Below are 27,652 nucleotides of genomic sequence, written 5' to 3'. Positions count from 1 at the left end.
CTGGGAATTCTGGGAACTGAAGTCTACCCTTCTTAAAGATGATGGCTAGGGAATTCTGGAAATTGAAGACCACACATCTTAAAAGGTGCCAGCTTTGAAAAACAGTGCTCTAAAAGGACTGAACCTAGAGGAGGTTGTGTCCTTCTGGAGGCCTCTGAGACAGGCAGGTGGTATGATCCCAAAGGAATTGAAATTGAAAAAAAATATCCAGCCCTCAAGAGAAGCTGCCTCAGATAGTGCTTCATCTAGCCCAGGGGTCTCCAACCTTGGCAACTTTAAGACTTGTGGACTTCAACTCCCAGAGTTCCTCAGCCAGCTGGCTGAGGAACTCTGGGAGTTGAAGTCCACAAGTCTTAAAGTTGCCAAGGTTGGAGACCCTTGATCTAACCCACAAAACCAGCTCTCCTGTCTTCCTCCAGTCAGGCCCGTGTTTTTCTGGGATATGCAAAGATGGCACAGGAGGCATAACGTTGGCGAAATTCCTCGCCACTATCGCAAAAAAGCGGAAGGATTACCAAACGCCTGGCAGCCAAGCCCTGGAGAGAGAGAGACAATGTCTTCTTTCCCCAAGCATTTCTTAATTATGCCCTGACTCGGTTAGGCAGAAGGGAGGCTACCGTCAACATATGGAAGTGCGTGTAGGTGGCTAACAGGAGATGGATAGCATCTTAGCTTCAGGAGTGCGATAGAGAGCAGCGCCTCCTTTGCTCTTATCACCTCCTTTTGTTGGCTGCCATAGATTGTTTTGACAACAGCTGACTGTTCGGGAGATTCACCCAGGGGCTGGGAGGAGGGGGATGTTCTTGATTGCATTCGTTATCACATTGGGTGAAACTGGCAACATCTGCATAAAGCCAGGGTTACTGGAGGTTTTTTTTTTTGCATAAGGTGGGAAGTGAAGTTTGCAACATCCTACCTTCTCCGGTTTCTGTTAGCAACTGCACCTTCTTGGCATCGAGAAAAATCCACCCTGCTCTTCCGCCGTCTGGAACAGGAGTAGGGCATGATTGCTTGACCTGTGAAACACGTTATGGCAGGGGTCTCCAACCCCTGGGCCACAGACTGGAACTAGTTCACGATCTGTTAGGAACCAGGCCATGTAAGCAAGCGAAGCGTTATCTGTGCATGCCACAGTTCTAGCTGGCACACAAAATCATGCCTTCCTGGTGTAGGAAGTTGTAGGAAGAAATACCCTTCTGGGTTCAGCTCCAAGTGGGGAAAAAGACACTGGAAACATGGAGACTGCTTGGAAAGATGGTTTAATGGTGGACAGGATCACATGGTTTGAGTTCCTGAACAGAAAAGGGCGAGATGCTGAGCGTGCCTTGGTTTTATGCCCCCTCTGGCTTTGAACTTCCTGGGGCCCAGAAAGAGTATCCTGATTGGTTGTCAGACTCCCAGGGGGTGGGGGTCTTAGCTGGCCATGCTGGCTGATGTAATCTTCCCAGGTGCCATGTGGTGAGTTTCTGTTGCTAGATGGGTCCTATTGTGTTGCAGATGATGGTCCATTGACAAAGATTGAGTTTCTGCCTCTGGCCCATTGACAAAGAGTTGGGGCAGGAAGATGGGAGCTGCTTCGTCTTTAAAACATGCTTCTCCATTTCTCATCCAGGGAAACATAATATTCTGCCTTTTTAATATTTCCCAAAATATTTCATTCCTCTAGGAAAGGGGTGGGTGCTAACTTCTTACAAAGTTAAAACCCACCCCTCTCGTAGAAAATGAAATATTTTAGGAAATATTAAAAGGGCAGAAAAAAGGAGACAGAAACTCACCTCCCCCCCCCTTTGTTAATGGGCCATTAAGGCCTGAGCCTGCTCATCTGCAACACAAAAGACATAGCCTCCAGGACATAATAGGACCCATCTAGCAACAGAAACTCACCACATGGCACCTGGGAAGATTACATCACCCAGCAAACCTACAAAGTTAGCTAGGTCCCCCTGGGAGTTTGACAGCCAATGGGATACATTTCTTGTACAGGAACAGGAAACTCTAAGGTGGGACCCAACAGAGGGCATAAAACCAAGGCACTCTCAGCATCTCTGCCCTTTTCTACTCAGGAACTCAAGCCATGTGATCCTGTCCACCATTAAAACCATTTTTCCAAGCAGCCACCATGTTTCCAGTGTCTTTTTCCCCACTTGGAACTGAACCCAGAAGGATATTTCTTCCAACACTGGAATTTTTTCCCCCACAGTACCCATAAGGTTGGGGGCCACTGCATTATGGGATCCCCAGTGGACAGTCTTAAGGCCGGGATGGGAGGATATCAAGACGCTGCTGAGTTTTGGCAGTCGGAGATGGAGAAACCACCAATGGAGGTTTGAGGGAATCATTCGGCCTCAGAGGCTGAGGATGCTAATCCCAATGAGATCTCACATCTGTATTCCCAGGATTTGCAAAACCCAATTGCAACTTTAGTCAGTATTTATTTGTTTGATTTGAAATATAAATATTAATATGCTATGATATAGTAAAGAGCCAAGGTAGCACAGTGGTTAGAGTGCAGTATTGCAGGCTAATTCTGCTGACTGCCGATTGCCAGCAGTTCGGCAGTTCAAATCTCACCGGCTCAAGCCTTCCATCCTTCCGAGGTGGATAAAATGAGGACCCAGATTGTTGGGGGAAATATACTGACTCTGTAAACTGCTTAGAGAGGGCTGTAAAAGCACTATGAAGTGGTATATAAGTCTAAGTGCTATTGCTATTGCTAGATTTTGTTCAGGAGCTCAAGCTAACATACAGGTAGTCCTCGACTTACAGCCATTTGCTTAGAGACTTTTGAAGTTACAACCACACTCAATCACTGAAAAAGTTATTGGTTGTTGCACTTAATACCTTCGCAGCAACCCCCACATGATCAAAATTTGGACACTTGGCCACAGGCATGTATTTATGACAGTTGCAGCATCCTGGGGTCATGTGATCACCTTTTGCGACCTTCCTAGCCAATTATCAATAAGCAAAGTCAATGAGGGAAGCAGGATTCATATAACAATTGCGTTACATATTTAACAGCTGCAATGTTTTGGTTAACAACCATGGCAAAAAGATTGTAAAATCAGGCACAACTCACTTAGCAAGAGAAATGCTGGTCCCAATTGGGATTGTACGTTGAGGTCTACCCATACATACCATGTTTCCCCGAAAATAAGACCCTGTTTTATATTTTTTTGAACCCTGAAATAAGCGCTTGGCCTTATTGCCATGCACTCAAAAGCCCGATTGGGCTTATTATCAGGGGATGTCTTATTTTGGGGGGAATCAGGGTAGTATTCTCTCCTCCAATTTTTCCACCCACAACAAGCCTATGAGGTAGGCGAAAGTGAGAGAAAGATACTGGACAAATATCACCCAGTGAGTTTCCACGGCTGAGAGAGATTAGGATCTGGGTCTCTTTGAAGTTAGAAAGTGACTTTCTAATGAAATCAACCTGCCTGCCTATACAAGTAGTCCTCAACTTACGACTACAACTGAACCCAAAATTTCTGTTGCTAAATGAGACAATTCTTAATTGAGTTTTGCTTCATTTGACGACCTTTCTTGCCACAGTTAAGTCGATCACAGCAGTTGTTAATTTAGTTGTTAAGTGAATCTGGGTTCCTGTTAGGAAATGATTTTACCTAACGTGTTGGGTTAGCAATATATAAACCATCAATATTGCTTTAAGACTGCTGTATTGCTGTATTGCATCATACTGTGTCCTGATTGGTTAGCTCTGTAGCCAATGTCCTTAAGAGGGAGCTAGAAACCTGGTTTGTTTCTCTTTGCTCTCTTTGCTCTCCTTACTGTTTTTTGCTGTGTTTGCTACTGTTTGCAAATATAGAAGAACTGTTAATGTGTATGACTACAACAACTGGTAAGAAGACTTTGTTATTGGATTATCCCTGGACTATGGTTTGATATCTACTGCTTTATATGTGCATGACCTGGACTGTTTAAACAGTTCCCATTGACTTTGCTTGTCAGATGGTTGCAAAAGATGATCACATGACCCTGGGACCACATGACTCTGGGACCTAGCAACCGTCATAAATATGAACCACTTGCCAAGTATCTGAATTTTGAGCACATGACCATGGGGATGCTGCAACGGTGTGAAAAACAGTCGTAAGTCACTTTTTCCAGTGCCTTTGTACATTTGAGTGGTCGCTAAACAAACTATTGTAACTTCAGGACTACCTGTGCATATCTATATTTATTGGAAAGGGAGTAATTGCCCCAAAGTCATTTTATAGCAGCAGGACAAGCTGAATCTGACTTTCTCAGTGCCAATCTAACACCTTCACTACACATAATCATAGTTTGTACGATACAACATGGAACTATACATCTGTTGAATTCACACAACACACAGTCAACAAACAGCTAATTTAGGCTAAAAAAAATAACCAGGCTTAGCAGGCTGTATGTATGCAGTTTGCAGGGATCTGAATGCATGATACGACCACAGCTGATGAAGGGACGGTTTAGACCACGGGTCTCCAAACTTGGCAACTTTAAGACTTGTAGACTTCAACTCCTAGAATTCCTCAGCCAGCAAAGCTGGGAGTTGAAGTCCACAAGTCTTAAAGTTGCTAAATCTGGAGACCCCTGGTTTAGACAGAATAGAAATAGATTTCAAAAAAAAAATCTCTGCTATGCCAAAGGTGGAGAAAGAGAAAATTTTCTTCCTCTTTCGTAATACTTGAATGCGGGGAACGTCCGATGGTGGGAAGATCTAGAAGATTACAAGAAGACAGGAGAGAGAGAGAGAGAGAGAGAGAGAGAAAGAGAGAGAGAGAGAGAGAGAGAGAGAGCTCGATGATCATTTGTATCCTCAGGATGCTTGTGATGGAAAGTGTCGAGCAAGCATTTAGCTGATGAGCCAAACCAGGGCGATAAGTTCCTTTATCAGGGGTGGGGAACTATAGTCCTTTTATGTCCTGGGGACTTCAACTCCCAGAATTCCTGAGCCAGCATGGACCTCTGCTTTAGATGCTGAACATATTTGGATGTGTGTCACGAGGCCGAGTCAGGGTTGTTTTTCGGAAGCAGCCTCAGTTTTTATCAGAGGAGGACGCCGCATTCTCCAGCTATGCTCGCTTCGAAGGAGGAAGCAGATCATGTGTTTAACTAGCCTGCGGGCTGAAGAGGCCCATCCCTCTGAGCGTGAAGCAAGGTTGCCGGGATAACACAGGCGTTGTTGAGATTTTTCTCTTGAGCAACAGTGTCCTGACCCATGTGAGCAGATGCTGTAATTACCAAGGTCTCTTAATTACTACTAACATCTCCACAACTAACTGTGCAGCTCTTCCTCCGGCCTTTTCCGAGGGCCCGGCTGTAACAAGTGATTAATTAAAACTCTGCTTATTTGGGTTGTTGTGAGAAGGCCATTTGTGCTATTTTGTGGCAAACGCCCCAGCGGAAGCAAAGCAAAGGTGGAAGGATCCAAATAACACACACAGAGACACAGACACAGACACAGACACACAGACACACAGACACACAGACACACAGACACACACACACGGAAATCGTACAGTTGGACTCGGTTGTTGGGTTTGACCAGGTGAAATACTGTTTTGATCTGCACCTTGGAGAGTTTGGCCAAAGAAGATGGAGCAGGAAAACGCTAGGAAAATGAAGAAGAAGTCTTGGCAACTCTCCTGATACTTCCCCCCCCCCCCCCGCATCAGTTTAATAAAAAGACTTCATCATCCTAGTGTTTTTTCCTGCAGCTTTTTACAAGGTAAAGTACAAATGGAAATAAAACCGAGAAAGTTAAAGAGAAGAGAAGCGCAGGAAGAAGTAAAAGAAAAAAGTAGCGACTGATTTTTCCCCCCAATGCAATAGGATACAAAAAGAAAGTTACAGCCTCAACCTTTTGATTTATCTTTTGTAAATATTTCGAGCCATTTCTATAACAATAAAGTCAGTATAATCGTCAAAACCTAAAATCAATTTTTTTTTGGTGTACTTTCGAATACAAAGTCCAGAAGTTGTTTCCGGTTGGAAACTAAACTAGATAATTTCTTCTCTTTAATTAGAACACTCAATTTTGTGATCTCCACCAATTCCATCGTGATTCACCGTCTATTGTTCCAACTCTCCTGCCATCATGGGAGCTTAGGCAGCTGGTGGAGCTGATCTGTAAAGGAGAGAGAGTTTGGCCAGAGAAGATGGAGCAGAAGAATCACCGTGCAAATGGATTGTGTGCTTTAAAAAAAACTATACACACAGAGAGAGGCGTTTTTTAAATATTTTTTTTAAAATCCCACCTTTATTACTTTTAAAAATAACTCAAGGTGACGGGCATACCTCATACTCCTTCCTCCTAATATTTTTCTCAAAACAACAGCATTGTGAGGTGATTTGGGCTGAGAGTGAGTGAGAGGCCCAAAGTGACCAAACTTGGCTTTTTAAAAATATATATCTAAGGCAGAACTAGAACTCACACACTCCTGGTTTCTAGCCTGGTTAGGGATACATTTAAGAACTGCAGTGATTCACTTAACAACCATTGCAAAAAAAAGTTCATATGATTGGGGGCGACTCATTTAACAATCACCTTGCTTGACAAAGGAAATTCTGGTCCCAATTGTGGCCGTAAGTTGAGGACTACCTATATTTGAAACACATGCCTTTTTTCTTACGTATATATACAGTACGGCTATAAAATGGGCCCCGCCATTGGGGTGCCCCTCTTCCTTTTGTATATTTTATTGTATTGAAACAAACAGTTGTGTTCACACAACTCAATCTGGTAAAGTCTAGCATACACATTGTATACTAAGGTTGGTTAATATTCACGTTGCTTTTTGTGTGTGCATTTGTGGAGGGGATAATTTGACTAGTGACTAGGCAACTGGCTATGGCTTAATTTCTCTGATTAGATTGTGGTTCCACATTTGTGGGAAATTGTTACCCAAGCACTAGTCTCCCAGTCACAAGACTCGCCGGTGGGAAAGCTCCATTTTAGGTCTGATGGATCAAGCTTAATCCCTCCCCCCAAATAACTTTTCAAGTCAGATATTCCACCTGCCCATCCGATGCACGCTCACAAAATATAATCCCAAACTTCTGCCTGTGTGCTCAGCAAGGGTGGGATAGACGAGCACCACAGATGATGCTGGCTTTGTTTATTTACATTACCTTACCTTCTTAACAATGACATAGATTTACAAGAATTTAGATCCTGCCCTTAGTTAGAAAGGATCCCAAGCCAAGAGGCGGTTCAGCAAAGTAAGATCTTGAAATCACTTCATGGAAATGTGCAAATGTGAATACATAAAATAATAATTAAATAAAATAATAGATAAAGACCAGAAAGGTTGCATGTGAAAACAACTAGACACAAGACAGTTTCCCCCCCCCCACCCCCATGCCATCACTCTGTTAAACACCTAATTCCCACAGGACTATCTTATGCCCAAAGATATTTACCCATGTAGTAGGACTGTATTGGTAGGGACGTGGTTGCCCAGTGGCCAAGACGCTGAGCTTGTTGATCAAAAGGTTGGCAGTTCAGTGGTTCGAATCTCCAGTGCCCCGTAACAGGGTGAGCTCCGGTGACTTGTCCCGGCTTCTGCCAACCTAGCAGTTTGAAAGCACATAAAAAATGCAAGTAGAAAAATAGGGACCACCTTTAGTGGGAAGGTAACAGCGTTCCATGCGCCTTTGGCGTTGAGTCATGCCGGCCACATGACCACGGAGATGTCTTCGGATAGTGCTGGCTCTTCGGCTTTGAAACAGAGATGAGCACTGCTCCCTAGAGTCGGGAACGACTAGCACATGTGTGCGAGGGGAACCTTTACCTTTACCTTAGGACTGTATTGCTCTTATCGTTCTCATCTTTCTCAACTTCTCATTTCTCATCTTTCTCATCCTCTCACCTTTCCTACTACTTTCATCACTTGTTTGTACCTTATGATTTATAATTGTATCTTATGATTTACGATCTATGACTTATCACTTTGTTGTTTGTATGTACACTGAGAGTTTATGCACCGGAGACAAATTCCTTGTGTGTCCAATAAAGAATATTCTAAAAATTCTAAAAGTCACCTCGAAATGTGAAATGAGCGGCATAACTAAATTGATAATTTTGATAACTAAATAAATAAAATCTGCAGAACTTTTTTTGCCAGCACTGATTTTTTTTCTAACTGTATCCTGCAGACTCACTGGAAAGAATCTCGCCCTGATCAGAGATTGATTGAGGGTCAATATATTTAATACTACATATTATAACAGCAGCGAGAATGGTATACACCCAACAATGGAAAAGTGAAAATATATCTTTAGAAAAGGAGATAATAAAGAAAATATTGGTTTGCGCAGAAATGGACAGACTGACGTTAGAATTAAAAAACAAAGGAGAGTCAGAATATCATGATCTTTGGAATAGATTTTGCCAATGGCTGGAACTGAGAGGTGGGAGTTGGAACAGGAAATAGTCAGGATTTGTAGACCCGAAATGTGATGTAATATATGTAAATATAAATGCAGGGGTGGGTTCTACTTACCTTTGCTACCAGTTTGCAGCGAGGCCGCACACACACGCTTGTTTCACTCGCACATGTGCTCTTCTGCGCATGCGTAGAAGCGTTTTGGTGACGTCAGGGTCGGGGGGCGGAGCCTCCCGCCAGTTTTACTACCGGTTCTATAGAACTGGTGCGAACCGGGGGCAACCCACCACTGTATAAATGGGTATATTGGGCAGGATAATTGTAGATAATCAGTAATGTATGATGAGTATATTATATATATACTTATTATAAAGTATATTAAATATTTTATATTTTAGTGTGCATGGAGGAGTTAATGCCAAGACGGTCGCACTGTGTCCAATATTTTAATATGAAATGAATAAAAATAATTTTTTTTTTTTTAAAAAAAGAGATGGATTAGAAGATTTTGCTTCGATGACATTGAATGAGAATATTCAGGTAAATACAGGGAGGAATTTTGCTTCTGCCCTGCCCGAAGAGCATAATCTCCCTTCCTTGCGGTCTTAAAACCCAACTCTGGACCACTCTGCCCCACCTAAACCCAGGCCCCTCCCATTTCCCTTTCCTTGCTCTCTGAAACATTACAGTTGACAGCAATAATTTTTAATGACAGATACTGAATTCACCTTAGGCGAAAGACTACCCTGATGGAAGTTTCCTGTGGGAAAAAAGATTTTTTTTAAAGCACTTAGAGATTTTTCTTTTACCCCCCATCCCCTTCTGAGTTTCTGTCTTTAGGGCTTGATCTTAGAGGCCCAGCCATACCTCAACTCTCAGACAGGGAAAAAAAAAATCCCCAGTTTTTGCCTGGAAGGTAGAAATGCAGGGAATATGCATTCTGTTTAATTGCTCCCCGTTCTCAAAACATGATAGGTTTGCCAGCCAAATAATTCCGAAAGAAGAAATGTAATATAAGACTTTTGTGTGGTGTTTCCAACGGTTTATTAGAATATATTGTCAGGGCTACATTTCTAAGTACCTTGATATATTTTAGATTTATTTATTTTTTTAGATTTTGTATTTCTCTATCAGATACTTAATGCTTGCATTATTATTGTTCGCTGCAGTCAGCCAGATGTTCAGGCTGGATCTGGCATTTTAATCCACCGTCCCAAGGCCCTGGAACAGAGGCAGGTTCTGACCAGTTCTGGAGAACCGGTAGAGGAAATTTTGAGTAGTTTGGAGAACCGGTAGTAAAAATTCTGACTGGCTCCTCCCCCATCTATTCTCTGCCACCCAAGTCCCAAGTCGGGGGGAAATGGGGGGGAAATGGGGATTTTGCAGTAACCTTCCCCTACCACACCCACCAAGCCATGCCACGCCCACCAAGCCACACCCACAGAACCGGTAGTAAAAAATTTTGAAACCCACCACTGACCTGGGTTAGGCAGATGTGGGTGTCTGATGGTGTTAAAGGTATACTATTATCTTTGTCATTACTATTATCATTATTTGGTGTTTTTGTTGTAGGCTGCCCCGCGTCACACTGGTTGAATTGGGCAGCCTTATGAATAATAAAATAAATAAGTATTAAATAGAAATAAATTCTTATGCAGGGTTTAGATTAAGGAGATCAAAATTGGCCCCATTAACCTAAGCAAATCACAATTTTGGATTTGTTGGGTGCACGCAAGATGCCGAAATGAGATTGGGCCAATTTGGGATACAATTTATAGTAGAAACCTAATGATTGGCTTATTGCGTCTTCCGCTAAACCAGGTTCGGTATAAAATTTGGTTCAGAAGAGGCGCTTTGAAATGTGTAGAAGCACAAATGTCATCCTTGTCCACTGTTCTTGAAAGCAGCAGCCTCTTATAGGATCAGAGGAATTGATATAGTTGCTTTAATGAGTTGCTGACGAACATTCCTGCATTCCTACCTACTTTCTCTGAATCAAATTCAAAGCATTGCACAAACCTATTGGGGACCTTATCACCATTTTACTAATTTTAGTGGCATTTCTGGGACAGCCAACTGCAATCCTTATTAAAAAATTTTTAAAAAACCCTACATTTTAAGTCTGTCTTCCTTGAGGATGAGAGGCGAGGCGAGGGAAGAGCCCATTTAAAACAAAACAACAACCTGCCTATGATTTGTAGGAGTTTGTATCAGAATGTGAATAATTCAGCCTGCATAAGTCCTCGTTAAAATTCAGAGAGGCCTGGAGGAAGAGTATTAATTTAGCTGCTCACCCACACAGTTTCTTCCTACTGCACCCTGTATTCAAGTCATTTATTTTCTTCATTGTCGTTAATCTGTTGAACAATAGACCAATCGACGGCAGCGTGTGGGGAAATCTAAAACCCGAAACCTCGTGTAAGATTACCTTTTCGCTGATCAGTTGTCCCGTTTGGAATGAAAAATACTGACCTGATCCTCTCCAGGATTCTGAACGCTAGCTTAGACAAGGGTCTCCGCCTGGGTGAGACTCAGAGCAATTCCCCTGTGCAAATGTCTCTGGACTTGTAAAAAAAATTTGAGAATAAAGATAACAATTTCTTAACGACACGGTTTGAATGTTGATCATCTGCATGGAGCAGACTGGGAAAGCGAGACCCAAATTCTCCACCCTAATTAAATGATTTCAGTGTCAGAGTTTGTACTGGTCCCATGGAATTTAAGGAGAATAAATTGTTTTAACAGAGAAATTGGATTCTAGCTGGAGTGCTTTCTTTGCTTCTAAAATTCCAAGTTTCCATCCAATCGACATTCTGTTCAATAAATAAGATGTTTTGCAAAAAGAAAAGGCAGCTTAGCTTTCCTTCTTCCCCCTTTGTTGATCCTTATTGGATTTCTGGGAGTCCCAGACTGACAAAAGGGGAGGGCATCAGATTGGAAAAGAATGAAGGTTTACTTCACTCACCCTGTTTCTTCAACGCGTATTATTCAGTTGCGTATTCATAGGGCTTATATCAACACGGTTCACTTTTTATTCTGCACAGTTGGTTCAGCATGAAAGAAAGCTTCTGTCATCTTTGAAGAAAATCCCATTACACTCCTGTTTTTCGGTGTTCCAGATGTAGGTAGACGGATAGCCTAAAGCTTAGATTTAGGTTAACATTTGTGAGACAATTCAAAGGATCTAATCAGCCTTTTATTCTGCTCTGCTTAAAAACACTGACATCATTAAATGAATTAAAGAGGGTTTGCTTGTTTTTTTTGGTGAGGGTGGAAGAAAACAATAGGGATATATTTTAGATGACGCACAAATGGGCCACGGAGATGTTAGGTTAGCAAAGCTACCACTTACCCAACGGTGGAAGGAGAGGGGCTTCATATAAATTTAATGGATTATTATTCATATCTGATAAAGGAAGTATTGCTTTATCAGATTGTCTTATGCTATCCAGAATTGCTTTTGGTGAGATGAGCACCAAAATCTGAGAGAGAGAGAGATGATGGATGGATGGATGGATGGATGGATGGATGGATAGATAGATAGATAGATAGATAGATAGATACATACATGAAATAGAGATAGATGATAGAGATAGATAATGATGGATGGATGGATAGATGAGAGAGAGAGTTAGAATTAGAGATAGCTAGCTAGCTAGATAGATAGATTGATAGATGATAGATAGATAGATGAGAGAGAGAGAGTTAGAATTAGAGATAGATAGACAGACAGACAGACAGACAGACAGACAGACAGACAGACCTACTGAGTCTTCCCCAAGGACCTGGGATAGGCAGATATTGCTGTTTAATAATATTAAAGGTATTGTTGCAGGATCCGAGCTTTCCAAGTAAGGCAGCCTTTTGCAATTGACTGATGGCGATTTTGTCAATGCCATTGGTTTTCAGCCAAGGGGTCACATGGCCAGAGATTTAGACTGGATTTGGCATTTTTATCCAGCTATCAAGTCTTTCCCAAGGACCTATGATAGGCAGATGTTTGATGGAATTAGAGGTATCATCGCAGGATGTCAGCTGTTCCAAGTAAAGCTGCCTTTTGGAATTGACAGTTAGGGTTTTTATCAATGCCATAGTGTTCAAGTGGTACTCCAGATGTTTTGGGATGGCATGCCAGATGCCTTTTACTAATGGTACTATCTTTGCTGTCTTATGAGTAGCAGTATATGATGCCTGGTGCCCATTTTTGTAAGCCAAGAGAGGGTGCAAATTCTTTCAAGGCAAGAGCCACATTAAGCCTTTGCGTACCGAGAATCTGGACTACAAAAATTAAATGGGACAAGAGCAGACATGTCCGCCGGGAGGTCAAAGAGTCAAGATGGCAACCATAACCCATCAGAACTCCACCCCTTTTGACATGTATTGTGCATCTTTACATGCATAAAAAGAGCACGTGGCTGTGCCTTCCATCGTGACTTTTTTGAACCACTCCCAATGGACAGCCCTAAAAAAAAAAAAACTCCGTCTAAATTTAATTTTATTTGCACTGCATAGAAATTAGTATAAATATTTTAATGATTTTATAATATTAGGTGGGACAAGAAATCGAGGGAACATTTGATCCACAGAGGAGCGCAATAAAAGACAAGCAGTCAAAAGAGATATTGGGATGTTTGTACTTGGCAAAAACTCTTTTATTAAATTTTGCTCAGATAATTGTGGTTTCTGTCCGCTTTATCTGGGAGGGCTGACATCAATCTGGCACATCTGAAGGAACAAACATCTTGCTGCCATTTTTAAAGGCCTGGTTCATTAAGGTTTCCGAAGTTTCTTGCTTGTCGATCAAAAGGTCGGCAGTTCAGCGGTTCGAATCTCCAGTGCCCCGTAACGGAGTGAGCTCCTGTGACTTGTTCTAGCTTCTGCCAACCTAGCAGTTCGAAAGCCCGTAAAAAATGCAAGTAGAAAAATAGGGACCACCTTTGGTGGGAAGGGAACAGCGTTCCGTGCGCCTTTGGCGTTGAGTCATGCCAGCCACATGACCACGGAGATGTCTTCGTACAGCGCTGGCTCCTTGGCTTTGAAACGGAGATGAGCACCGCCCCCTAGAGTTGGGAACGACCAGCACATATATGCGAGGGGAACCTTTACCTTTTAAGTTTCTTCTCTCTGAATATTAAGCCACTGGGGGCTCCTGCCTCTCTTCTCTATTTCCCAGCATATCTTCTCCAAGGCTTCTACACATTCCATTACATATATGTCAGTGGTGAAATCTGAACTGATTTACTACCGGTTCGCTGGCTGCGCATGCAGTGCACGCCAAAAGGAGGCATGAGGTAAGTAGAGCAGCGTGCGAGGGGATGTGTGATCAGCTGTGATGCACAATCTTTTTTTTACTTTTAAAAGCAAAAGCCTCTGACAATGGCACTGCTTAGCTGTGATCGTCAGAGGCTTTTTTTTTCACCTTTTAAAAGCATTTGTTTTACAACCTCTTCAGTTGAAGAGGTTGTAAAAAAATGCTTTTAAAAGGCTCTGACGATCCCAGCTGAGTTGCCTGATCGTCAGAGCCTTTTAAAAGTATTTTTCGGCCAAAGAGGTTGTAGGTCTCCGAACCAGCCGCCACCATCGCTACTGGATCAGGCGATCCGGTCCGAACCGGGAGCATTTCACCCCTGATATATGTTTCATTTATTTATTTGTATCTCAGCTTTATTGTTTTTACAAACATCTCAAGGTGGTGAACATATCCAACACACCTTCCTCCTCCCATTTTTCCCACAACAACAACCTTGTGAGGTGAGTGGGGCTGAGAAAGAGTGACTAGCCCAAGGTCATCCGGCTTTCATGGCTAAGGCAGGACTAGAACTCACAGTCTCCCACTTTCTAACCTGGTGCCTTAACCATTGGACTAAACTGGCTCTATTATCAAGGCTATGGTCTTCCCAGCTCCAAGATGCTGCAAAATTGCTGCATTATGAGACAGATCTTGAAAAAGTGTCACATTGGAATTGAGATATGGGGGGAAATGGCTGAGAATTCCATGGACTGCATGAAGAATTAAAAATTCAGTACTAGATGAAATAAACCATGAATACTCACTAGTACCACTAATAGCAATGTCCTGAGTATTGTGAACAGACAATGGAAAGACAGGAATAATTGGAGAAGACCTTTGTCTTACTCCATTTAAATCAGGGGTCAGCAACCTGCAGCTCTGGAGCCACATGTGGCTCTTTCACCCCTCTGCTGCGGCTCCCTGTCACTCAAAATATGCATCACAACCGCCAATATGCGACACCCGCCTGCACGGAAGTTTTATTGAGTTTTTCAACCCCCGGTACTCCAACCATAGATAAACCCAAGAAAAGAAAACTTTCAGAAGAAAACAGAGTGTTTAATTCAACTACATATGCTAGTTTTGTGGCCACTCAAGCAATAGTCAGGCACGGGAAGGTTTTTGTGGCTCCTGGTGTTTTCTTTTCTGTGGGAAACGGGTCCAAATGGCTCTTTGAGTGTTTAAGGTTGCAGACCCCTGATTTAAGGCAACATAAAAAGCGGCCAACAGAAGATAAAAGTGGCTTAATACTATTACAGATGACACCAATATGAGCTTCTAAGAACTCAAAGAGGCAACTATTGATTCTTTTTGGTCTCTCTCTCTTTCTATACACATACACACACAAAACGAGGTATTCCTCGACTTACAACCATTTGTAAGTCGAGGCATTGGACCTGGGTACCTTCGAGACCGTCTTCTGCCACCAGTAGCCTCCCACCGGCCAGTCCGCTCCCACAGAGAGGGTCTCCTCAGGGTGCCATCGGCCAAATTATGTCGGCTGGCGACCCCCAGGGGGAGGACCTTCTCTGTGGGAGCTCCTGCCCTTTGGAATGAACTGCCCCCAGAAATGCGTAAGATCTCCGACCTCCGTGTATTTCGCTGTGCCCTCAAAACCTTGTTGTTCTGCCAGGCCGGGCTATCAATGTAAAGATTTTAATTGGTTTTAAATGTGGGATTTTAAATTTGGGGGTTTTATAATTGAGCCAATTATTTAATAATTTTAATAATTTTTAAATTTTGTCTGTCTTTGTGCTTTTAATAGGCTGTACACCGCCCTGAGTCCTTCAGGAGAAGGGCGGTATAGAAATAATAATATTATTATTATTGTTGTTGTTGTTGTTGTTGTTGTTGTTGTTGTTGTTGTTGTTCAGGGACTGTCCTAAAAAAAAGTGACTTATGACCACTGTGACTTTTTCACACTTATGACCTTTCCAGCATCCCCGTGGTCAGGTGATCAAAATTCAGACACTTGGTAACTAACTAACTCCTACTTATGACGGCTGCACTGTCCCTGGTCATACAATTAACTTTGGTGACCTTCTGACAAGCCAGATCCACTTAACAACATATGATAATTAAATTCACTGCAGTGATTCACTTAACAACTGTGGCAAGAAAGATCATCAAATGGGGCAAAGCTCACTTAACAACTGTCTCGCTTAACAACAGAAATTTGGGGATCAGTTGTGGCCATAAGATGAAAACAATCCTGCTGAAAATTCTCCATTAGATCCCAAAGGTTCAGAGGAGACTAAGTCCCCGAACAACAACACCAAATGAGTGAATAATTGTTGACATGAACATCACAGTCTGACGAGTGACTTTCAGAGTAGCTTTGAGACTCACAACAAAAATATTTCCGGGGTGCCTCAGGCAGTGTGCTACTGTTGTTGGTAAATTTATTTATTTATTGCATTCATATTCAAGCAGAAGGAGGTCCACTTCCTGGAGGTTTACAACATTACAACACAACATAGTAAAGCAATATTATAATGTAACCAGCTGCGAAAAAAGATGTCAGGGAGATTAATTAATTGAACCATTTGAAAAGTGAACACCTATAAAACCATATCAAAAAACGAATTTTTTGGACTCTCAAAGTGACCGCTGCCTAAGTTTGTTGCTCTCCATATCTGTCAGGGTACATACCCATAGTCCCCAGCATTGGAATCCAAATGCCTGCAAGGTGGGGAACCAAGATATCTGAATGGCACCGCTTGGGGAAAGCCCTGCTTGGGTTTATCACGTTTGGGATCTCCCTTTGATGATAAAGTGAAACATTATTCATGGCTTACATTGATCTCCATATATTTGCATGATGAGTTGCTAATTGATTTGATATTGAAGATAAGGAGGATGATGCATTGTGTCGTTCATTGTTTCTCCCCACATTAAGCGAGGTTGGATGTTGAGTAAGCATTCCTTGGAGTACAGCTGAAGCTACGGTAGAATTCCCACTTTGCATTTGGGTAAATTTCCAAAGGTGACACAATGGAAACTGTTCTGTGTAAGCTTTGATTCACAAAGGAAAACTGTGCTAATCCCTGTCTGCTTTGCACATGCTCAAAACTTACCGTCCGTTGCAAAAGAGGTTTCTGGTTTTGTATCTTGTTCTTCCTGGGCTTCCAAATTTCTTTTGAAATTTTTTTCAGGTTACTGACAGTATTGACAGTGACCAAAAGAAGCTGCGGCTGTAATTGTTTTATGCAACATATCTTTAAGACCCTCTGAAACCTTCCTGGCTACTCATATCGCCCAGTTGGAAAGAAAGAAAAAGCTTCCCTGAAGTTGGATATTTTTTAAGATTTTTTTTTTTGTTTAAGAAGAGGGGGTTAACCTATTCTCCAAAGCATCTGAAGGCAGAACAACAATGGTTATAATCAGGGTGTATAATACTACGTATACTTAAAAGAGACTTGATACAGACAGTACGCTGTCATTGCAGAAATGGAAACATAATAGAATTAGAATAGAATAGAATAGAATAGAATAGAATAGAATAGAATAGAATAGAATAGAATAGAATAGAATAGAATAGAATAGAAAAAATGGAATGGAATGAAGAAAATAGAATAGAATAGAAAATATGGAATGTGTAGAGTAGAGTAGAGTAGAGTAGAGTAGAGTAGAATAGAATAGAATAGAATAGAATAGAATAGAATAGAATAGAATAGAATAGAATAGAATAGAATAGAAAAAATGGAATGGAATGAAGAAAATAGAATAGAATAGAAAATATGGAATGTGTAGAGTAGAGTAGAGTAGAGTAGAGTAGAGTAGAATAGAATAGAATAGAATAGAATAGAATAGAATAGAATAGAATAGAATAGAAGTAGAAAAAATGGAATGGAATGAAGAAAATAGAATAGAATAGAAAATATGGAATGAATAGAATAGAATAGAATAGAATAGAATAAAATAGAATTAGAATAGAATAGAAATAGAAAAAATGGAATGGAATGAAGAAAATAGAATAGAATAGAAAATATGGAATGAGTAGAATAGAATAGAATAGAATAGAATAGAATAGAATAGAATAGAATAGAATAGAATAGAATAGAATAGAATAGAAAATATGGAATGGAATGAAGAAAAGAATAGAATAGAATAGAATAGAATAGAATAGAATAGAATAGAATAGAATAGAATAGAATAGAATAGAATTCTTTATTGTCCAAGTGTGATTGGACACACAAGGAATTTGTCTTTGGTGCATACGCGCTCAGTGTACATAAAAGAAAAGATACCATCAAGAATCATAAGGTACAACACTTAATGATAGTCATAGCGTACAAATAAGCAATCAGGAAACAATATCAATATAAATCATAAGGATACAAGCAATAAAATTGCAGTCATACAGTCATAAGTGGAAGGAGATGGGTGGTGGGAACGATGAGAAGATTAATAGTAGTGCAGACTTTGTAAATAGTTTGACAGTGTTGAGGGAATTATTTGTTTAGCAGAGTGATGGCGGCATTAGGGAAAAAACTGTCCTTGTGTCTAGTTGTTCTGGTGTGCAGTGCACTATAGCGTCGTTTTGAGGATAGAAGTTGAAACAGTTTATGTCCAGGATGCGAGGGGTCTGTAAATATATTCATAGCCCTCTGTTTGACTCGTGCAGGATACAGGTCCTCAGTGGAAGGCAGGTTGGTAGCCATTGTTTTTTCTGCAGTTCTAATTATCCGTTGAAGTCTCTGTCTGTCTTGTTGGGTTGCAGAACCAAACCAGACAGTTATAGAGGTGCAGATGACAGACTCAATAATTCCTCTGTAGAACTGGATCAGCAGCTCCTTGGGCAGTTTGAGCTTCCTGAGTTGGCGCAGAAAGAACATTCTCTGTTGTGCTTTCTTGATGACTTTTTTGATGTTAGGTATACATGATGTATAATAAAGGAAAATTAATAATAAGAATAAAAATAAGCATCAAGCTAATGCACTTCAGGATGGGAGCTATAACTGATGCTCCAAAGGAAAGGCCAAGATACAAAACTCTAGTTGGATGTCAGGGCAAAATCCCAGATAATCCATGAAGTGATTGCACAATCAGACTTTAGTTTGCATTTGATGAACTGAAAAATCATTTGATGATTTCCAGAGGCCAAAGAACCACTTCTGAGTTGATGAACCTACATTATTCTCTGGAAGAAAAATTATTTTTACAGACCAAATTTTCAGGACAAGAAAAGGGGGTTCTTCCCAGTGGTGGGTTCCTCCCGGTTTGGCCTGGTTCCACCGAGCCTGGTAACGGTGACGATATGACATCACCGAACCGGTTCTGCCGCCCCCCCGCCCTCCCACCCTTTGCGTTATTCTTACCTTTTATTTGGCCCCACCCCCAATCTATTGCTGCTTCCTGTTCACCCGAAATGGTCCGAAACGGCTGAATCCCACCTCTGACTAGAACCTAAAGTTGTTTATGGAGATTCTCAGTCATCCAGGTCACAGTTGTCTCAAAGATGCCTTGTTTCCCAAAGGCAACTGGGCTGTTTTTTTTCCTTGAGGAAGAAGAAGAAAACATTTCGCTTCTCATTCAAAAACGTTTCATCCGTTGTGACTGGATGGTGGAGGGATGGAAGGATAGGTTCTGAGAGGATGGTGGAGAGGTGGTGGAAGGATTGAAGTCAGCTGGTCGTTAGCATTTTTTCTGAGAGCCCTTGAGGCCACTTGGGGGTTTATCTGTGCCCTCCGGGTAGAAGTCTATGGAGATTCTCAGTCATCCAGGTCATGGTTGTCCCAAAGGTGCTTTTTCAAGAAGCAACTGGACCTCCTGTTTTTTCTTTGAAGACGTTTCACTTCTTATCCAAGAAGCTGAAGAAGTCAGAAAGTCCAGTTGCCTCTCGAAAAAGAACCTTTAAGAAGGTGCCACTAGTAAAAGGCGAAAGATTTATACCATCTGAAGAGAAACCAGAGTACAGAGGAGAAAATGATAACCAAAATTTACAGATATTTAATAAACTATAATTTGGAGGAGGAAACAGTCAAAGAAAATATGATAACATGGGCAAAAAATATAGGCCACAACATAGAATTGGAAAAATGGGACAAATTATGGACAGAAAATCTCAAACTGACAATGTCGATACCATATAAAGAAAACCACTACAAGATGTTTTACAGATGGCACCTCCCACCGGCACGTCTGGCGAAAATGTTTCCAAATGTGTCACCAATGTGTTGGAAATGCAAGTCACAAAAGGGGTCATATTACCATCTCTGGTGGTCTTGTAGAAGAGCACAACATTACTGGCAAGAAATCAAGATAATGATTAAAGAAATAAAGAAACAGAAGGTTGATATGAAACCGGAATTTTTTTTATTCGGAATGACCACACCACAACAGACTAAAGAGATAAAATATCTTATTATTCATATCTTAACAGCAGCACGCATAGTATACGCTCAAAATTGGAAATCAGAACTATTACCAACAGAAGAAAAAATAATTGCAAAAATAACAGAATGTGCAGAAATGGATAGACTCACAAAAGAGCTACAAGAGAAAGAGGACACTGATTATTATGCAGTCTGGCAAAGATGGTATTCCTGGCTAGAGGGAAAGATAGGATTGATAAAATAATACTTATACAAAACCTAACCAAGAAACACAGACAATCACATAGGAGGTAGACCACATGACTGTATGTATAAATAGTTATAACGTTTATTATAAAAATAGAGTATAAAGTTAAGCCTTGGACATGTAAAAAAAGTAAAAATAAGTAAGCACATAAAATAGATCTCTAATAGAGAAATAGAGGTGAAACAGAAAATAATCATCGATGCAAAAGTTTTCTAGAAGTCAGCCGATAGGCTGAAACAATGTTAGTTGTTAGTTAGTTAGTTTGTTTCTCTCTCTTTTTTTTGTATTGTCTTTATGTATACATATTTGTAAGTATTTTTGTCTTATGTTTTTGCTTAATAAATTAAAAAAAAAAAAAAAGGTGCCGCTAGAACCAACAATGCCCACAACTAACTGATAAAGGTAAAGGTTCCCCTTGCACATATGTGCTAGTCGTTCCCAACTCTAGAGGACGGTGCTCATCTCCGTTTCAAAGCTGAACAGCGCTGTCCGAAGACGTCTCCATGGTCATGTGGCCGGCATGACTCAATGCCAAAGGCGCACGGAACGCTGTTACCTTCCTACCAAAGGTGGTCCCTATTTTTCTACTTGCATTTTTTACGTGCTTTTGAACTGCTAGGTTGGCACAAGTCACGGGAGCTCACCCCGTTACGCGGCACTAGGGACTCGAACTGCTGAACTGCCGACCTTTCGATCAACAAGCTCAGCGTCTTAGCCACTGAGCCACCGCTAACTGGTAACTAACTGGTAGGGACCCATTAAAGTTTCAAAGGAGAGCTCTCAGCCTATAGCTGTAGTTACTGCCTTCTGGAGGTGCTCTAGCATGAAGCTCCACAATCATGTGCCCTTGTGTCCACCCACACTTATTGCAACGTCCAAAGTTGTACTTAGGGTGGCTACGCTGCGGTCCAAGGCAGCTTCGTTTTCCAAGCCTTCTTCATGGGTGTGTGATCTCTTGATCTTCAGATAATCTCCGTGTTTGATCCAAATTAATTAACTTAGTTTTTGCAATCACAGAAAAATAGCTCCTTTGTGATTTGGCAAGCTCCTCTGAAGTCCGTAGGAGTTTATCTCTCTTTATAACTCCCCTGATAGGACAAATCAAGAAGAACATTTAGAATGATCTGGCTTGTATTACGCCAATCCTGAAAACATGGCTGACTCCAAACTGAAAAACAAGGTGTAGATCTCGTAGAATCGGTCGGCTTTGGACAAAATCTCCTTCAAGCCAAGGTTGACTGAGCATGCAGGACTGGGATTTGGGGGTTCTCTGAACTGCACAGAATCTTAGCTAGAGGTTCTCCCGAACCCCTGCGAACCCCCAGCAGCCCACCCCTGGATCTGTCTATGTACTTGTAAAACTACATGTATGTAGACACTGAGTATCTCCTTCCTTCTTTTGACTCTCCGGCATAACCTACAGACCTGGAATTCCCTGGTAAAATCGCAGCCAAATACTAACCAGATTTAGCCCTCCTTATCTTCAAAACTCAGGCAAAGTCTAGTTAAGTCTTCCCAGCTGCTAAGGCACCTAACTATCCAGTTTGAAAATGCCCTGTTTCATTGATCTCTTCTGCCGAAAACCTCTCTTTTCAATTACTCCACCTGAAGTCAGAGCAGTTTGGGAAGGATTATTTTGGCTACAATCAAATGAAAGGGATCAACCCCAAATAAAACATTACAGGAAGTCCTCGATTTACAACAGTTCATTTAGTGACTCTTCAAAGTTACAACATCACTGAAAAGAGTGATTTTATGACCGTTGCAGCATCCCCATGGTCATGTGATCAAAATTCAGATACTTGGCAACTGGTTCATATTTATGACGGTTTCAGTGTCCCAGGGTCATGTGATCCAGTGGTGAAATACTCCACGGATTGCCACCGGTTCGCTGCCCACGCATGCCAAAAGCATGCTGCATGCGCATGCGCATTACACACCAGATGCATGCTGCGTGCGCACGCATGTGAGGTGCGCACCAAACGTGCGTATTGCATGGAAAAAGAAGGCTTAAGAAGGTAAGTAGAACAGCGAGGGGGGGAAGAGCTATGCGAATATAAATCGCGTGGCACAGCTGATTGTCGGAAATATCAGTTCAGACAAACCGGTAGTTTTTATCACTACCAGTTTGCCCGAACTGGTAGCATTTCACCTCTGATGTGATCCCCTTTTGTGAGCTTCTGATAAGCAAAGTCAACGGGGAAGCCAGATTCACTTAACAACCATATTACTAAATTAACTATTTAGCAATTTTGGCAAGGAAAGGTCGTAAAATGGGGCAAAAGAACAACTATCTCGCTTAGCCACAGAAATTTTGGACTCAATTGTGGTCGTAAGTCGAGGACTACCTGTATTGTATATTGGTGGTTGGATTTGAAAACCCCCAAGGTCCCCACCAACTCTGTTATTCTATTACTCTGTTATTCCTTTGAACAAAAAGTGAATAGAACAAACATTCCAACAGTCACGGTGACATTTTCCAGAGATATCGCCTAATGCCCTGCAATTATGCATTAAAACAGAAGTTGGGTAACTTTCTTTGCTAATCTTCCACAGATCGCCTGGTTTATGAGTCATCGCTAAATGGTTCCTATCTTGATTGGCAGCAGGCAAGACACTTTGGCAATGAAGCCTGAACATCCATTTCGGTTGATCTGCATGTAGGCAGTGAGTGTGAGCTTGATGCCGCTGATCTTATTCAGCCCTGGATTTGGGCTGTGCTCTCAAAGAGATGTTGTCGCTGAGTAAAAAGGATGAAATGCAGAAGAGATGGGCGGATTGGGAAACGTTCTGTGCTAGTGCCAGCGGAACACTGCCAGCTGCCCACCTGGAAAAGGGACCAAAAATAAATTAATTTGGACACTGTAAATCTAAGGGGCACAGAAATATTAAAAAAAAAATCTTTGTAAAACTTGTGTGTGTGTGTGTGTGTGTATTGGGAACCAGACTAGAAAATAGAGTAAGGTAAAAGTAAAGGTGCGTGCTAGTTGTTCCCAACTCTAGGGGCGGTGCTCATCTCCGTTTCTAAGCCGAAGACGTCTCCGTGGTTCAGCGGAAGAGGTGGTTTAAAAAGTGCTTTGAAAAGGCTCTGACGATCCCAGCTGTGTTCCTGATCGGCAGAGGCTTTTCAAAGCATTTTTTTGCATTTGCAGAAAAAATGCTTTGAAAAGTTAAAATAATAAAAAAAAAAGTTGGCCACGCCCACCCAGTCACATTAACCCCCCCCCAAGCCATGCCCACAGAACCGCTAGTAACAAATTTTACATTTTATCCCTGTGTGGCTGGCATGACTAAAAGTTGAATGCGCACGGAACACTGTTAGCTTCCTACGAAAGGTGGTCCCTATTTTTCCACTTGCATTTTTTATGGGCTTTCGAACTGCTAGGTTGGCAGAAGCTGGGACAAGTAATGGGAATTCATCCCATTACGTGACACTAAGGATTCGAACCACTGAACTGCCAACCTTCTGATCGACAAGCTCAGCGCCTTAGACACTGAGCCACTGCCTCCCTGAAAATAGAGTAGGATTTCAGGAAAAAGAAGAGGGAGGAAGAGGGAGACCTTCCCCTAACCCACTGACTTTCCAACAGGCAACAATGGGTAAGAAATTCCAGCAAAATCTTAAAAAGAAGAGAGAGATGTTCCTAATGGAATCATGAATGCATGTGAATTCTAGGTATTCATTTTCTAAATTACATGATTTGGTTTACTTTATATTTTTTAAAAGAAGATGGGGAAAAAAAAACCTAGCACTGATGATGTTCTCTAGTTTGGGGAATGAAACCCCTGCAAGAAAACAAGCAAGCTCAGAGAGTACCAAGGACCCTTCATTTTAAAAAAGAAGAAGCATGCGAAGGCATTAATTAATTAACTGAAAATGCCAAACAAAATGAATAGGTTAGACAAGCTATGCTTTTTGCTTTTAGAAAACATACTTGCTAGAGAAAAAAAAAAAGCCCTGATATCTTAGGAAAAGGCTGAGCTAAAACGCGTAGGAATATGCTTCTCAACTTTCTTAAACTGTGCGGCCAAATGAATTTCAAATAGTTGGGTAGAAGTTTCAGTGGAGTCAAAATGTGAGCGTTACCTGTCACTATAGGCTGAAATATAAAAGGAAAAGTCATCAGGATTCAGGTGTGTGTACACATAAATCTTTTCCTGTTGCCTGGACTTTTATTCTTTATATTCCATTTATTTTACACCACTATTAATGTCAATGTCTTTAACCTTCATTTTAAAATGTTGTAAATGACTGCAGGAAAACTCTGTTTGGCAAAAGTGCATGCAGAGTGTGGAAATAAAGTAATGAAATAATCCTTGTGAAGATGCCTAAGGTAGAACAAAAAATAATGGAAAAGACCTTGGAAGTCTTCTAGTCCAAGCCTCTGTCCATGGAGGAGATCCTATTGGCGATTCTATGGCACATGTGCCACCTGTGGCACGCGGAACCATATTGGTGGGCACACGAGTGTTGCCCTATTTTAGGTCTGGTGCGCGCTGATTTTCGGGCCTTCCAGGCTCACTGGAAGTCAGCAGATGGGCTGTTTCCAGCCTCCGGAGGGCATCCGGGGGGTGGGGAAGGCCGTTTTCGCCCTCCCCAGGCTCCTAAAAAGCCTCTGGAGCCTGGGGAGAGTGAAAAACAGGCCTTCTGATCCCACCGGAAGTCGGCAAACGGGCTGTTTCCAGCCTCTGAAGGGCCTCCGGGGGTGGGAAAACCCGTTTTCGCCCTCCCTAGGCTCCTAGAAAGCCTCTGGAGCCTGGGGAGGGCGAAAAACGGGCCTACCGGGCCCACCATGCCATCGCATGCCAAAAGCAGGGAAAGCGCGGGGGCAGTGGCGGGATTCAGCCAGTTTGCACCACTTCGGGAGAACCGGTTGTTAACTTTCTGAGCAGTTTTACCAACTGGTTGTTGGAAGAAATCATTAAGGCAGAGAACCGGTTGTTAAATTACTTGAATCCCACCACTGCGCGGAGGGGGGGGAGTCGCATGCGCATGCGTGGAGGGTGGGGCGCATTGAATTATGGGTGTGGGCACACGCACGTGCGCGACCCCTCCATGCTCCCCCCGCTTTTGGCACACGCCGACGAAAAGGTTAGCCATCACTGTCCTATACTATTCTGGACAAAAGGCAGTCCTGTTTCTTCTTGAAAACCTTCAGTGATTGTCAAGGTTAGATGGTCGATGACGAGAGACAAGGTCATCGTTTTATAACTTGACTTTTATTTGTTTTGATACATTTGCCTGCAATATTTATATATTGCCCATTGTCCAGTTTGATTCCAGGATGGATTATAAAATCTCAAGAGACAGGATCTTTCCCTATGTATTATAAAATACATTCCCTATGAATGTATTTTATAAGATGGGGTTTGTGGTCCCAGGAGGCCTTTGGCCTCATTTCCAAAACCTCCCCTAGCCATCTGTTTGGGTTGTGGGAAAATCTCCCTTGCCATTTTTCCAAAGGTTTTCTTCAGGTGCAAAAGAGGCTTCTGTTTTTCTATCTCTTTCTCAGGTTGTTTGGCAAGAACCTTCCCCTGAGTGTTTTGTAGTTGGAGATGAGATTGTTTTCACTCATCATTTTTGAAAAAGCCCGGTGGCTTTTCCCCCATTAACTCCTGCGGTCTCTTTCAACTCTTCTGCCCTCCACTTTTCACAACGATGCATCGAAAAAAGCAGGACCTATATTATGTCATCATTTCCTTGGGAATCCTTCTCTGCCTATCCCACCTGTATATATATATACAGGTATATTTTTCCTGGAGCAACTGCTCATTGCTCTTAATTCCAACAATAGCAATTTAATGCTCTTTATCTGATGGAAAGCACTCCCATCTCTAGGGCCTCCTTTCGACAGCAGAACAGCGGGGAGAATAATAATAAATCTCAGCCAGCCACGAAAAAGATCCCACCCCTGCTAAAAGCAGAGACAGAAGGAACTAGCCCAACAAGAAGGATGACTGTCACCGGAGGAATTTGGGAGGAGAAATCAGCAAACAGCACTGCTAAAACAGCAGAATCTTATTGCTGCTTTCAAAGCAAAAACTTTGACGGCCTCATTTCCCTGCTAGGTGTTCCACAGAATGTGTGTTAGGACTGCGTCTCCCAGAATTGCCTTTGTCCATGATGGCTGAAATCAAGAAGCAAATTAATAAGTACGTAGCCCTAATATTAATGGTTACACCATATGCCACGCACGTTGGTTTTTCTAACCGCCAGCTACAAGAATCAATCGTGACTTGATTTTCATTTCATCAGAATAGAACTGGAAGGGACTTTGGAGGTCTTCTAGTCCAACCCCCTGCTCAACGAGATCCTATACCCGTGATGCCGAACCTATGGCATGCGTGTCACAGGTGGCACGCGTAGTCATATCATTGGACACGTGAGCTCAGCTCCGGCGTGCATGCGCCTGCCGGCCAGCTGATTTTCGGGCTTTCTGGGCCCACCAGAAGTAGGGAAACAGGCTGTTTCCTGCCTCTGGAGGGCCTTGGGGGGTGGGGTGGGGTGGGGAAGGCCCGTTTTTTTCTCTCCCCAGGCTCCAGAGCCTTTCTAGGAGTCTGGGGAGGGTGAAAACGGCGTTCCCCACCCCCCTGACTTCCATCCACTGGAAGTTGGCAAACGGGCCATTTCCGGCCTCCGGAGGGCCTCCGGGAGGGGGGGGAATGCTGTTTCTACCCTCCCCAGGTTCCTAGAAAGGCTCTAGAGCCTGGGGAGAGAGAAAAACGGGCATACTGGTCCCACCAGAAGTTGGCAAACAGGCTGTTTCCAGCCTCCGGAGGGCCTCTGGGGGGGTGGCGGTGGGGAAGGCCGTTTTCGCCCTCCCCAGACTCCTAGAAAAGCTCTGGAGCCTGGGGAGAGAGAAAAATGGGCCTACCGGGCCCACCGGGCCATTGCATGCCAGGAGGGGTGGGAGTGAGGGGGGTTGTGCATGCATGCACGGGGGTGGGGCGCATAGAATCATGGGTGTGGGCACTGGTGCGCGCAACCCACCTGCGCTCTCCCCGCTCCTGGCACGCGATGGCAAAAAGGTTAGCCATCACTGTCCTCTATCATTCCAGACAAATGGTTATCTAGTCTTTCCTGAAAAACCTCCAGTGATGAAGCACCTAGAACTTCTGATGGCGCATGATTAATCAATCGTGTGATTATTCATGTCCGAAGGCACATGATTAATCAATTAATTTAATTCTTATTGCAGGATCCAATCTGGGTCAGTCACTGGGGCCAATGGTTTCGTCTTCCGAGCTTTCAGACTTGTGCTGGAACCCATCCTCAGACAACCTCTCCCTCACCAGAAAGTAGAGAGAAGTTCCCTAAGCATGGGCTCCAGACAAAACTCTGGTCCTGGTGGATCCTGCAACATTAACCCGGGACACGTATATT

The sequence above is a fragment of the Pantherophis guttatus genome, chromosome 10, assembly GCF_059756535.1.
Source record: "Pantherophis guttatus breed Tessera chromosome 10, ASM5975653v1, whole genome shotgun sequence".
In the NCBI taxonomy this organism is placed as follows: Eukaryota; Metazoa; Chordata; class Lepidosauria; order Squamata; family Colubridae; genus Pantherophis; species Pantherophis guttatus.
This window is presented reverse-complemented; position numbering follows the sequence as displayed.